The following is a 14,884-nucleotide window of genomic DNA, read 5'->3' on the forward strand; positions in this document are numbered from 1 at the left end:
TATATATAATGTTATTATTAAATAAGACAATCAGGACACAGAATAGTGTGTGCAATATGCTACCATTTGTGTGAAAAATAAAATGTATTTATATTTATAGACACACACAAATATTTGTATTTGCAGAAAATGTGATATTTGAGGTTGGGCTGTCAGATAAAATTTAGGATACCCAGTTAACATTTTAATTTTAAATTAACAATGAATAATTTTTATTATATTCCATGCAATATTTGGGATGAATAATTATTCATTTTTATCTGAAATTCAAACTTAGCTGGGAAACCTGTGTTGATATTTGCTAAATTTGGCAATCCTACTTTGAGGTGATGAAGGTTAGTATTAAGATATGTAATCAAATATGCAGTTTGGTATTCTATTCTCAAAAATCTAACATGATGGCATGCACACACACAGAAAAGGCGACCAATAACCCTGTCTCCCCTGCCAAGCACATTTGCACATTAGATACCATTTGCACAGTGCCCCTAGAGGTGTGGGATGCAGCGTCCTGGTCCGAGAACAGCAGGCTGAATTGCCGGGAGGTGGTCCTGCTGGTGAAGGCGACTCATCACCCAAGGAAGTTCCTGGCACTCGTTATAGAGCATCCTGTATCTGTCCTTCAGGCACCAGTGGAGCTGAGGGTGATTCCAGGCCATATGTGCAGTTGAGATGCTTCAATAATTTTCTTCTGGTCTAACTTCAAGAACAGCCACACAAAGTAGCTGCAATCACTCAGTTTCCTCCAGGACCACATTCTCCCCACCCCGACTCCAAGTCCCCGCTGCTGTTATGGCCATGTGGAGTTTGTGCTTATATTTTGTTGGCAATTGGATTCAAACACATCACAGTATTTTGAATTGAGGGATTCAAAAATTATTATTATATTCCCTTTGCAGCTACCTATAGTTATTTATGCTGTAAATTCTGTTTAAACTCACTTGAGTGGGCCCCCCGCTGACTACTGAAGGGCTGTTAGTAGCAAATTTGTCCAAGGACAAAGAAATCACTGAAGCCAGTTCTCCTTCCCCTCCTACAGGGTGAAAGAAATACTTCCCCTGGGGTAAGAAGAGGGGTGAAAGCTCCCTCCTACCCTTTTTCAAAAGCTCTGCTCAAATCCAGCGGACTCCATTCCCTGCCAGCAGCTGTGACTGCTGAAAGCCTGGCGTTCAGTATCATTTCCAAGCTCACCCAGGGGCTGCCAGGAGCATGGCAGGGTGCTGACTGCTGCAGAGGCAGGCGGCTTCAGCCAAAGGGATTCGAAAGACTGTCCCACCCCACCCTAGCCCTCTCGCTAAGACTAAGTTCAGAGATGTCGCGTGACATGTCCAAGGTTGAGAGGCTGGTTAGCAGCCAAGCAGGGCCTGCCGGCCTGCCGTGTCGGACAGGGACCTTGGGCAGCTTCTCATGCCCTTCTGCGGCCTTCTTCTTTCTCTTCTTAGTCCAAAAACACCTCCGCAGCCCCAACACCTCCAGCCCCCTACCTGGGCTGCCGTTTCCCTTCCAGGCTTTAATAAAATGTCACACCACCAGGTGGAGGCTCCCACTTCTGGAGAAGGCTTGAGGAGCCAGGTGCTGCCCCAGAAGGCAGGGCAGTGGCCCCCACGGAGTGTGTCTTGACTAGTTGGAAAGAGAAGTTAGGAGAGAAGTAAGCAGACGGTGCCCACTCACCCTCCTCTACCCCTTCCCCCGGGCAGCCTGCTCCACACGCAGCCTCTCCTTGCAAATCTCCAGATGGGTCCACCACGCTGGGCATGGGCCCAGGCCTGCCTGCGAGCTCACAGGGTGCATTGACCAACGTGGCAAGGCATCACGTCACTTTGCATTTTTCACCACCTCGCTCCCTCTGTCTCCTCATTCTCACTGCTCAGGGCTCAAACCTCCCAAATAAAACATTGGGAATCGAATTATTCCTGTGGCTCTGCTTTTCAGAGGACGCTGGCCCGAACATCACTGATAGCCAGACTCAACACTGAGGCTGCTGGTGCCTCCCAGCACATCCTTAACACATCGCTGGCACACGGGTTCTCATCTCAGGGACTGCTTCTAGGAAATTCAACCTAAAACACCATTTAGTTTTAAAACACTTTTCATAGGCAGCATGGTGACTCACGCATGTAATCCCAGTACTTTGGAAGGCCAAGGCAGGAGGATCACTTGAGCCCAGGAGTTTAAGACCAGCCTGGGAACATAGCGAGACCTCATCTCAATAACAAAAAATAAATATATTTTTTTCTTAAACGACTGAGCACTTATAACCCTCCCAATCCTCTTTCCCTGCCTGATTATCTCCATAATATTTAGCACCATGTAAGTTATTTTATTTTCTTTCCCTTGCCTTCCGAATAGAGTGTAAGCTCCATGAGGGCCTGGACTTCTGCCAGTTTTGTTCACTGCTGTTCCCTCAGCACATAGAACAGTGCCTGCCACAGGCAAGCATACTAAGTGTTTGTTGAATGAATGAAGGTACCAAAGATTGGGCTACAAGCCAAAAATAAAACAATGAACAGGAAGGACATGGCCCCAAGCCCCAGAAAGCTTCGTCTAAAGGGAAGATGCATCATTAAACGTCATCCCGTGTCTCCTACTCTTCAGATGATCCCAGTTGCCTTGCTTTATGGTATTCTACCTTGGAGTTCCATTTCATCATCTAATTTGGGGTCTTTGCATTCTCAAGGGATTAATTCCAATATGTTCTGCTGGTGGCACCTGTTTGCACCAAGGATGGGTTTTTCTGGCCTTGCAGCTCTTTAAACATCAGCAGCCTCTCCAGCCCATGTTTTCTCCTGCCTTTTATGTTGTTTCATCAGAAATCAGTGTTCTTTTTCTGCAGGAATCATGGAGCACACATTTCTAATCCTACTTCTGGTCAGAATACATAGTTGTGTTCCATTTGGGATCTGTGGCAGAGACTGTCAGATGTCTACCCATCCCTTTCTGACAGAGACTGTCAGATGTCTAGCCATCCCATCCTTTCTCCTTAGTAATAAAACTCTTGATATTATTTGCAGCCCAGTGGTCTACTAGAGCAAGCTTGTACCAGCTCCCAAGAGCCAATTAGTAGATTTGCAGGAATTGTGTAAACTAATCATTAAACCATTGGTAGCTTGAAATTAACCATGGTGGTAGTATTTATACTGCAGAAATTAGCAGATGCTACAATCAGGAGTTTCTTTCTCTCTCCCTCCCCATCTCCCACTTTGGGGTGGGGGGGAGGATAAAACTGGCTTACCAGCACATCACTGGGGGGTGAATACGTACCCAGCTAAAAGACTACATTTCCCAGCTTCCCTTGCAGTAAGATATGGCGAACTGGATGAAGCTGGTCCCTAATGACTTAAAGGCCCTGGTTACCTAACTGCAGGGCAAAAATCAACTTCTGCTTTTTTAAAGGCCATTTTTTAGTTGAGAGATTTTTTATTACCTGTAGTGATGCCTGATACTAACTGATACAGGGCCCAGCTGAAAGTGAGTTTCTCGTCAAGCAGATACATATTTCCTATGCAATACCATTAATGTCCCGGGCCACAGTGGCTCACAGACATTACTGCTTAATTACATTGTGCCCTTCATCAGGCAGGCTACAGTTGCCACCTACCTTACCTTCAGACTTACCCTCTATGAAGTGGCCACTGATGTTTTCTTCTTTAATTTTGACATATGACAAATGACTGAAGTCCATCACAAGTCCTGAATCCTTCTAGAAATTGCTTTATGGTATTCTACTTTGGAGTTCAGCCACTTTCACACGCTAGTGCCTTCTGCCACTGGATGGTGTCCTCATGGCAGGAGCTAGGCTCAGACCATGAGTCTGCAAGAGGAGGAGGGCATTTCAGGGGAGATCAGCTCAGGCACACAGAGTCCAGCTCCAATTAAAAAATGCCATGGATGGCCGGGCACTGTGGCTCACGCCTGTAATCCCAGCACTTTCGGAGGCTGAGGTGTGCAGATCACCTGAGGTCAGGAGTCCAAGCCTGGCCAACATGGTGAAACCCATATCTACTAAAAATACAAAAAATTACCTGGGTGTGGTGGTGAGTGACTGTAATCCCAGCTACTCGGGAGGCTGAAGCAGGAAAATCGCTTGAACCCGGGAGGCGGAGGTTGCAGTGAGTCGAGATCATGCCACTGCACTCCAGCCTGGATGACAGAGTGAGACTCTGTCTCAAAAGAAAAACAAACAAACAAACCACAACAAAAAAAACCGTGGATGGACAAACTATTAAGTGGGTGAAAATAGTGATGAAAGTGACCCCCTTTTTCTGCATAATTTAATAGGATGTACAATTTTAGGACTAGATTGTGCCTTCTGATTTTTAATCAATGGGTTAATGTGGAAAAAATTTAATCTGTTTACAAGATGAGTGAGTTATCAATTGATTTTTACTGAATTAACTTAATTAACCAGCTGTTAGGCCTTATATATGTAATCTTTAAATTCACAAAATAAGCCTTATGAAACAAAATTAGCCAATTTCACTATTGAATAATCACTGAAATTACCCTGAAAGACAGACATGTGTACTTATGAAGCATGACAATGTGTCATTCAAGGAAAATGGTTTTTGAAAATTCGTATTTAATGCCTTTTTAAAATTACAACTCTTATTAGGGATAGAAATAAAATAAGTACATGCCTCTTTTGTTCTTATTGATTAGACTAATTTAATCTGATCAATTTTAAATCGGGGGGGCTGTTTTAGTAAAATGAAAGTGAAGATGACCTGTCTGTGTCAGTCCAAGAAGAATTGCAATGTTGCGTTTCAAATGTAATGTATCAGAAAATTACGCATTTGAAACCAGACTGAAGGCTTATTATCACAAAGATAATTAAGTATGCTTTGGTGGCTTTCGCAGGCAACTGAAATGTCTTTTGGGTATTGCCTATTTATATTCATTCCTAAATGGTATCCACCGCCATTCAAATCTTGCTGTGGGAACACCCAGCTGTCTAACTTGTAGTTTCTTAATTGAGGTCAATTCTCTTCCTTTGCTCAGGACAGGTAAATCTATCTCCAAGAAATTGCAATGGTGAAAGGCAGTGTAAAACCATAAAAATCACCATCCCCTGACACTTTTTAACGTGATAATACAATTGTCTGCCCAAAACTGAGATTACTTTTTAAATAGAAGAGAACAAATATATGTTTAGAATGAGCATCATTTTTCTATTCCTATTTTTACCTCTTTAGAAGAATTTTGTATATAAATAATTTTGTTTTTTAGTTTATTTCTAACAATAACCATATCTACTTGTAAATCATTATTTGGACCCTGTTGGGTTTTTTAAGCAACTAATATTATATTGTTATAAATATATTGTAATATATAAACTAATTATATTGTTATAAATAAAATTATTAGTTATTAATGTCAACTAAATTTCTTCCATGTATTGATACCTTTCAAAGTTATATTTAGGATTACAAAGTTCTATAGACATTGAGTTTTATATAAAGGTAAACAGAAAAAATACGTAGAAATATCATAAAAATAATGTAACAGCCCTTTGGGATTATAACTGATTTATGCTCATATTATCAAAATTGGGAGTTTGGTAGAGAGGATTTAAAGCCAGGAGAACTGGTTTCTGGCTCCAGGACTCATTGCAATGAGCTGCAAGTCATTGGCAAAATGTCTTCAGATCTCCTTATGTTCCTCAAACCGAACCAAATCTCATCTAATCTTTGTGGATAATGACTGTGCCATGAGACACACTGCCCAGTTGTGGGGATCGAAACAGAATTTCTGAAAGGTTTCTTTTTTTAAGCCTTGATTTAAGAAGTGACTGATGGAAGAGGCCCCAAGTTTTTGTTTGTTGATTTGTTTCCTTGTGTGTTTTTAAGCAGGAACTTAGGATGAAAAGCTGTAGATACGAGTGGTTCTGAGAAGGCAAAGCTCTGCATTACCCTTTGTCTTTTATTTTGAAAAACAGATGAAAAAGAAGGTTAGGAAAAATTCACAGCAAGTTACCGAAAAATATAAATTGGCCAGGCGCAGCAGCTTATAGCTGTAATCCCAACATTTTGAGAGGCTGAGGTGGGAGGATCACTTGAGCCCAGGAGTTTGAGACCAGGTTGGGCAACATAATGGGATCCCATATCTACAAAAAATAAAAAATTAGCCGGGCATGGTGGTGTGCGCATGCAGTCCCAGCTACTCAAGGGGCTGAGGTGGGAAGATCGCTGCAGCCAGGGAGATCAAGGCTGCAGTAACCCATGAATGCACTACTGCACTCCAACCTGGGGAAAAGAGTAAGATCCTGCATCAAAAAGAAAAAAAAAAAAAAAGAGAGAGAGAGCGAATAAATGACTATGCAGATTGCCTTAAACTTAGGAACATATCAGATGTCCCACTACAAAAAAGAAGGTATTTTCAAGTGATATAAATAAGGAACTAATGCAGAAATTCAATTTTCCATGACATACTAAATGTGAAGTGTTTTAGAAAGTGTGAGATAATACATAAATGCAAGCTGTTATCGCATTTTTTTAAAAGCTAGAAAATAAGAATTGTCAAATGACAGTGACATATGTTAATGCAGAAAGGCATCTATTTTTCAGATGATCTTTATAATCTCTACTGGTGAAGTACAGCATATAGATATCAATAAATGCCACTGCTATTTGAGGAGCATCGTTACTCTCCAAGCCCCTCACAACAGGCGAACAACTGGTCTCCAACACAGCCCTCTCCAGGTTGGGCAGGATGGACATGAGTGCAAGCACAATTTGTCTAAGGATGTCCAGAACAAGCTTTGTGAGTGCACAAACCTGACAGCAAGTTAGAATGGGCTCTGTTAGAGGGGATGTGAGGGACATTCCGTAAGTGTGGCACATAAAGAAATCCTACACATATGAGAACCTACTTTATGCAAGGGGCAGGCCTATCTATAATATTTGATGGATCTGGGGCAAGAATACAAATGTAGATTCATATGCTATATATCTAGATATTTGAAAGTTATGGCCAGGCACAGTGAGTGGCTCACGCCTGTAATCTCAATGCTTTGAGAGGCCAAGGCAGGCGATTGCTTGAGCCCAGGAGTTCAAGACCAGCTTGGGCAAAATGGTGAAACCCTGTCTCTACAAAAATACAAAAATTAGCCCGGCGTGGTGGTGCATGCCTGTAGTCCCAGCTACTTGGGAAGCTGAGGTGGGAGGATTGATTGAGCCTGGAAGGTCAAGGTTGCAGTGAGGCAAGATCACACCACTGCACTCCAGGCTGGGCCACAGAGTGACACCCTGTCGGAAGGAAGGAAGGAAGGAAGGAAGGAAGGAAGGAAGGAAGGAAGGAGGAGAGAAGGAAGGGAAGAAGGAAGGAAGGAAGGAAGGAAGGAAGGAAGGAAGGAAGGAAGGAAGGAAAGAAAGAAAGAGGAAAGAAGGAAAGAAGGAAGGAGAAAAGAAAGAAAAGAAAAGTTACAAAGCAAGCTAATGGCCGGAAAATAAAATCCAATCTATCCCCCTTCCTAACAATCTGGAAGGCCAGTCTCACATGTAGAATATTCAGCCTCCTTGGAATTCTGCACCAGAACATGGCAATCGGCCATCCACTTTCTCTTTCCACCCTCAGCTTCACTCTGCACCTAAAAGGGCCCAGTGGGTGGCTGGTCTCGATGCTCCAACTTGCACATCGAGCCTCTCCTCACTGTTTCCAATAGCTATTGCTTGGCTGCCCCCCAGCTAAAGGGTGCATGAACCAGGGATGCCATTCACCCTGATCTGGAGGAGAGGCTGGTGCAGGCCTTAGATGTGGGTTCAAGGAATGTTTGGGTGGAGAGTTCCAGGGACCCCCGTGTTCACAGCATGGCTTGGGAGAGGACACATGGGCCCCAGTGGGCACTTCCCCTTGACCCCATGACTCCCCTCCCTGTGAGGGTCATGGCTGGAGGAGGGGTGAAGTAGGGGACTCTGAAGCACCAGATGGAAAGGGAGCCCCATTGCCTAGGTCCAAGGGCGATGCTGGCAGGGATCGCCAGGATAAAGGTGAGTCAGTTCATCACAATACTTTTGACCCATAGGTGGTTTCTGTTTCCTTCACGTAATACAAGACATTTTAACTGTCTGCTCAGAACTGTATCCTTAATATTCCAGAGCGATCCATAATAAAACAGTAAGCAAAGGAATTTGTCTTCTAGACCATGGGTAGCCAATTGGCAAGAAGACTTACATTTAGTGAAGGTGGGCACTACATTTAATATGCACTGGGCTCATCCTCTTGTCTCCCTTCCCTTTGAGAACAATAACATTCAAACCGCATTGGGTAGACCCAAGCAAAGTAGGTGTCTGTCTGGATAACGAGGGGTGGAAAGGAGCCCTGCAGAAAGTGAGGAGGTCCCCACAGGGGGCTGGCCTGGCACGGGGATCAGACCAACCTGTGTAGGGTGAGCAGGCCCTCCCTGGTGGGGTAAGGAGGGTGTGTGCAGAGAGAGGTGGGCAGGGGAGTCGTAGTGATGGAAGACTGGGTATAGCTTGGAGACTGACCAAATAAGCCTGTATGCTGAGGATAATGGGAGGCAGATTTCTCACTGTGGGACAAGTAGGAAGGGAGAAAACCAGCATGAACACTGTTGTTTGATTGGAATTGGAGACATCAAGGTTTTCAGTATAGAGAGATAGACATAGAAATAGATACAGGTGTGTGTCTGTGTGTGTGTGTGTGTGGTTCTGTGCACTGACAGGCCTGGGAATATCAAGCATCCAATAGCAATGAGCACATGTAGTGAAAACAGCTTAGTTTCTAAACAGCATTTTCCACTAAGATGAACCAGGGCACCTTGAGAAGTGGCTGATTCTGGGACGGGGGCAAGGAATGCACAAAATGAGCCTGGAGTCTCTTCTCGTGCCAGTAAGCGAGGCAGTGCTCCAGGAACAAGAGGACCTAGCAAAGGGACACAGAACCAGCTTGAAGGGCCCCCCTACCAGACCTGGGACATTTTTGAGCTTACAAATAGATAATGATAGCAATAGATATAACCCACTGAGTGACATTACAACCCACAGGACCATGTTGATATAAACTAGAAAGTAAATGGGTAACTTGAAAGTTTCATGAGGAACAGCGTATTTATAAAGGATCAGAGAATCTCTCCCCAAAATATTTGTCATTTACTAAGGGAAAGAAAGGGTAGCTTTAGGGAGGGGAAGCTAGGAGACACCACCTTAATCAGGAGTGGTGTTTGCATCATTACCACTAATGAGGCAAATGGAAACGTGCCACATGCAAGGACTCAGTGAGAACACAACACTCCTGATATTCCTGCAAAGGGGCATCATCTGAGTTTTACCACAAGGAAACATCAGACCCACCCAAATCCGGGGACTTTCTACCAAATAACTAGCCTGTTATCTCCAAAAGTCAGGGTCACTGTAATCTGAGGCGGGCAGATCACTTGAGGTCAGGAGTTTGAGACCAGCCTGGCCAACGTGGTGAAACCCCGTCTCTACTAAAAATACAAAAAGTAGCTGGCTGTGGTGGCAAGTGCCTGTAATCCTAGCTACTCAGGAGGCTGAGGTAGGAGAATCGCTTGAACCTGATAGGTGGAGGTTGCAGTGAGCCGAGATCGTGTCACTGCATTCCAGCCTGGGCGACAGAGTGAGACTCCATCTCAAAAAAAAAAAAAAAAAAAAAAAAGTCGGGGTAACGAAAGTCAAGGAAACACTAAAATTATTCAGGACTGAAGAAGACCAAAGAGATGGACAACTGAGGCAAATTGCAGGGAGGGGTCTTTAAGGCAAGGCAGCCATGACAGCCACATCACGCTCAACAATGGCACCAAGATGGACATGCTGGGGCTAGGCACCTGGAAGTCCCCTCCGGGCCAGGTGGCTGAGGCTGTGAAGGTAGCGATCAACACTGTATACCGCCACATTGACTGCACCCACGTGCACCAGAATGAGAACCAGGAGCAGCTCAAGGAGCAGGTGGTGAGGTGCGAGTGGCTCTTCATCATCAGCAAGCCATGGGGCATGTGCCACAAGAAGTGCCTGGTGAGAGGATCCTGCCAGAAGGTGCTCAGTGGCCTGGAGCTGGACTACCTCGACCTCCGCCTTATTCACTGGCCAACAGGCTGTCAGCCTGGGAAGGAATTTTCCTTGTTAGATGAATCAGGCAACTCATTCAGGGGCTGGTGAAAGCTACTGGCATCTCCAACTTCACCATCTCCAGGCCGAGAGGACCTTAAACAAATCTGGCTTAAAGTGTAAGCTGGCTGGGCAAGGTGGCTCATGCCTGTAATCCCAGCACTATGGGAGGCCGAGGCGGGCGGATCAGGAGGTCAAGAGATCGAGACAATCCTGGCTAACGTGGTGAAACCCTGTCTCTACTATAAATACAAAAAAATTAGCTGGGTGTGGCGGCGTGTGCCTGTAGTCCCAGCTACTTGGGAGACTGAGGCAGGAAAATTGCTTGAACCCAGGAGGTGGAGGTTGCAGTGAACCAAGATCACACCACTGCACTCCAGCCTGGGCAACAGAGTGAGACTCCGTCTCAAAGGGAAAAAAAAAAAAGTGTAAGCCAGCAGTGGTTCATCAGATTGAGCGCCACTGGTAGGTCCCTAACTCAAGAGAACTTAATCCAGTACTACCAGTCCAGAGGCAGCACAGGGACCGCCTACAGCCCCCTTGGCTCTCCCGACAGGCCCACGGCCAAGCCTGAGGATCCTTCCCTCCTGGAGGACCCCAGGATCAAAGTGATTGCAGCCAAGCACAGTGAAACCGTGGCCAGGTTCTGATGTGGCTCCTCATGCAGAGGAACTTGGTGGTGATCCGCACATCTGTGACAATGGAACGCATTGCTGAGAACTTCAAGGTCTTTGACTTTGAACTGAGCAGCCAGGATATGACCTCCTTACTCAGCTGCAACAGGAACTGAAGGGTCTGTGCCTTGGTGAGCTGAGCCTCCCCGAAGGATCACCCATTCCATGAAGAGTTTTGAAGCGGTGGATGTCTGCTGTTCCTCAAGTAACCTACGCCTGGTTTTCCCGCCTCATTGTTTTCTTGCAAATGTAGTATGGCCCGTATCCCTCGGCAGTGGGGCAGCAATCTGCAGACTGACCAGCAAGGGCCTGTCAAGCTTGACCTCAGGTCTGAAGAGCAGCATCAGTAGAGTGGAATTCTTTTCCCACTTTCTTTGCCATTTTTGCTCAGCTGAAGAAAGTGCAACCTGAATACCCTTTTCTGACCAAGGAGAAGCAAAATCTACAGAGTCAAAATAGTGCCTCTAACAGTTGAGTTTCAGCTGATGGAACTATAATCCTTACAGCAAGACTTCTTTTTGCCTCAAATAAAAAGTGCTTTTGTGAAAAGAGAGAGAGAGGGACAACACAAGGCAATATAAGACTTCGGATTGAATCGTTTTGCTGCATAGAACACTCAGGATAATTGGCAAAATCTAAAGGGGGTTTGAGGGTGAGATGGAGGTGATGTGTCTTTTAATTTCCTGGTTGGAATGGTGTAGTGTGGTTATGTAGGAGATAGCCTTGTAGCAAATACATCTGAAAAATTGGGATGAATTGGCATATGATGTGGACAAATTACTTTCAAACGGCTTAGGAAAAAGTTGTTGTGTAGTGTACTCACAACTCTAAGTTTAAAAGTTCCTTTAAGCTTGAAAATTTCACATTTTTAACAAAATAAAAGAAATGCATTAGCAACAGAAACATGGCACACTTAGAATAATAGGATAAATAAGCAGGCTATAGTGATCTATGACAGTCAAACGGTAATCTTTCCTGATGCATTGGCTGGCATCATTAAGAGGATGTTTCCCTTTGGGAAATGGTATTAGGACAGTTAATATTTTACATAGTTTATTTCTTTTTTTTTTTTATATACAGACAGAGTCTCACTCTGTGGCCCAGGCTGGAGTGCAGTGGTATGAACACAGCTCACTGCGGCTTCGAACTCCTGGGCTCAAGGAATCCTCCTGCCTCAACCCCCCTAGTAGCTGGGACTATAGGTGTGCACCAACATACCTGGCTAATTTTTCAATTTTTCTGTGGAGATAGGGGTCTCACTATATTGGCAAGGCTGGTCTTAAACTCCTAGACTCAAGGGATCCTGCTACCTTGGCCTCCCAATGTGCTGGGATTATAGGTGTGAGCCACCATGCCGAGCCTTACATAGTTTCAAATAGGAATTATAATAGCAGGGGGTATTGCTATTTTTCTTATGATTTGGAATAACACAAGGGAGAAGTAAAATAATAAGTAAAACAACATGAACAGACAGAGAAAAATAATAATCAGTTGTTTTTCATAGGAATAAAACCATCTAGAAAGGCACGTGAAGTATGTGGAATGGAGGCCAAATGTGCAATATTGATGGAGGGGGAGTCTAATGCATCGGGAAAGGGAAAGCCATCAGCATGGATGAGCAGAAATGAAAACAGCTATTTCAGTGCACTCAGGAAAGACTATGTAGGTCAGCCAGAGTTAGGAGTGGTGGGGAGTGGAGGTGGGGAGTGGAGCCCGGCAGAACCAGGCCGCCGTTTGCATTCTTGGGACCACAGAAGTGAGGTAAGTCAGGAGCAGACACAACTGGAGTCCGACCAGCAAAACACAATGAGTCAGAGTCTAATCCAAACCTGTTCCATCCCTGGTTACCAGGCAAAGGGACCCTCTCATTAGGTTCATGGACTATAATGAGGTGAACCGCCAGAAATTAAAGGAAACAGTAATTACAGACAGGGCCATGCAAGGTCTGGGAGGAGTTAGATGGTCATCTGTCCCTCAGGCGAAGGAGGAACGGGAAAGGCTTTGACTTACTGAACCCGTGTACTCAAGAGAGCTGCTATGTTCTGCTGTCTGCCCCTGGCAGACCCTGATGAGCCTCAGGGTTGCAAATGCCTATGGTCCCACCTGTTCTAATCCCAGCCTCCCTGTCTGGAGGGAAGATAGTTTGAGATAAGGCCGAAGAGCACATTCCTGGAGCCCAGGTATAGGTGTCCTGGGCTCCTGGGGGCCAGGTGAAGGTGTCTTGGTTCTGCACCATGTAGGCAGCAATTGCATATGTGGTTCTCCTCCCTTTTATCACCTGGAGGACAGGGCCCAGAAGAGGGTAGAGCTGACTCCAGGACAAGCCCCTAAACAGTGGAAGCAGCTGCATGTTATTTCACTTTTTGAGGCACATCATTTTCCTTGCAGTTATATGTATAGCCCCAATACACGCATCCTGTATTTGTAGCTCTAATTGGACACTCCAGAAATTCTCTGACCTCTGCGTTCTTCTGTTCCCATGTTCTCAGTAAGTCCTTTCAATTACTTTGACAGTAGGTACAACTGCCTTTCTCAAGCAGGAAAATCTTCTCACTGTTTTTCCTAAATTAGAAAACTATTTATACCTCATTTATGGTGTGGCAGGAGATCCCCCAAATCAAAGCAATTTTCTACTAAACATTATTTACATTATTTACCATTTTCTGTGAAATTCTAACATGCCGGGATAACCACAATTTAAATATATTCAGAGGTCACAGTTTAATACTAAGCAAATTGGAAACCTCTGAAAAGATCCCTTAAATATTCCTCTCTTCTGTCAACATTTTCGACCTGGAATATCAACCATTTATGCTTGATTTTGTGTAACTGGGGATTCAAAGCACTTTAGCAATCGTGATCTGCTTTTCTATCTTCACTGGCGCCAGCGTGGCATGGTCAGGATTCTCTACACATCTGCATTCGGTATTCATTAGATGCAAAGTGCATTCATGCATAGCCTCCTAATAATAGGGAGAGGATGGTTTTGAAAGTGTTTTAAAAATATTCCAACGGGGAGGGAGAGAGGGGCAAAAAGGTTGAAAAACTTTCTATGTTTTTCATAGAAAAGTTTTTCAGGTACTATGTTCACACTTGGGTGATGGGATCATTAGAAGTCCAAACCTCAGCATAATGAAATATACCCAAGTAACAAGCCTGCACATATTCCCCCAGATCTGAAAAAATAGAAATAAAATAAAATTCCTTTATTATGAAAAATTTTTTGTTATACATACACACACCTGTTAGAACTAATAGACAAATTTAGCCAAGTTGTAGCATACAGAATCAACAAGCAAAATCAGTTTTGCCTGTATACATTAACAATAAATAACCAAAAAGAAAATTAAGAAAACAATTCCATTTACAAAAGCATTAAGAAGAGTAAAATACGTAACGATAAACTTAGCCAAGCAAGCAAAAGTCTTATACACTGAAAACTACAAAATGTCGCTGAAAAAAATTTAAAAAGACAGTAATAAACGGAAAGACATCCTGTGTTCATGGCCGGGTAGGCAATATTCTTCACATACCAATATAACTCAAACGGTCTACAGATTCAATGCAATCTCTACCAAAATCCCAATGACATTTTTGCAGAAAAAGAATAATCCATCCTAAATTTCAGATAGAATCTCAAGGGACCCTAAAGAGTCAAAACAATCTTGAAAAAGAAGTACAAAGTTGCACGTCTCACATTTCTTGATTTCAAAACTTACCACAAATTTACAGTAATGAAAACAGCCTGCTACTGACATAAAGATAGACATATATAGGCCAGGTGCTGTGGTTCACACCTGCAATTTCTATAATTTTTTTTTTTTTGAGACAGAGTTTCGTTTTTCTTGCCCAGGCTGGAGTGCAGTGGCACGATCTTGGCTCCCTGCAACCTCCGCCTCCCAGGTTCAAGTGATTCTCCTACCTCAGCCTCCTTAGTAGCTGGGATTACAGGCGCCCACCACCATGCCCAGCTAAGTTTGTTTTGTTGTTGTTGTTGTTTTGTATTTTTAGTGGAGACGGAGTTTCACCATATTGCCCAGGCTGGTCTCGAACTCCTGACCTTAAGTGATCCACCCACCTCAGCCTCCCAAAGTGCTGGGATTACAGGCGTGAGCCACCATGTCTGGC

At 44.1% G+C, this 14,884-nt stretch overlaps 1 pseudogene; it reads left to right on the forward strand.

Moving 5' to 3' along the window:
- The first annotated feature begins 395 nt into the window (after positions 1-395).
- LOC100592636 lies at positions 396-10,935 on the forward strand (annotated as a pseudogene).
- Positions 10,936-14,884: the final 3,949 nt, after the last annotated feature.

The sequence above is a fragment of the Nomascus leucogenys genome, chromosome 4, assembly GCF_006542625.1.
Source record: "Nomascus leucogenys isolate Asia chromosome 4, Asia_NLE_v1, whole genome shotgun sequence".
Taxonomy (NCBI): Eukaryota; Metazoa; Chordata; class Mammalia; order Primates; family Hylobatidae; genus Nomascus; species Nomascus leucogenys.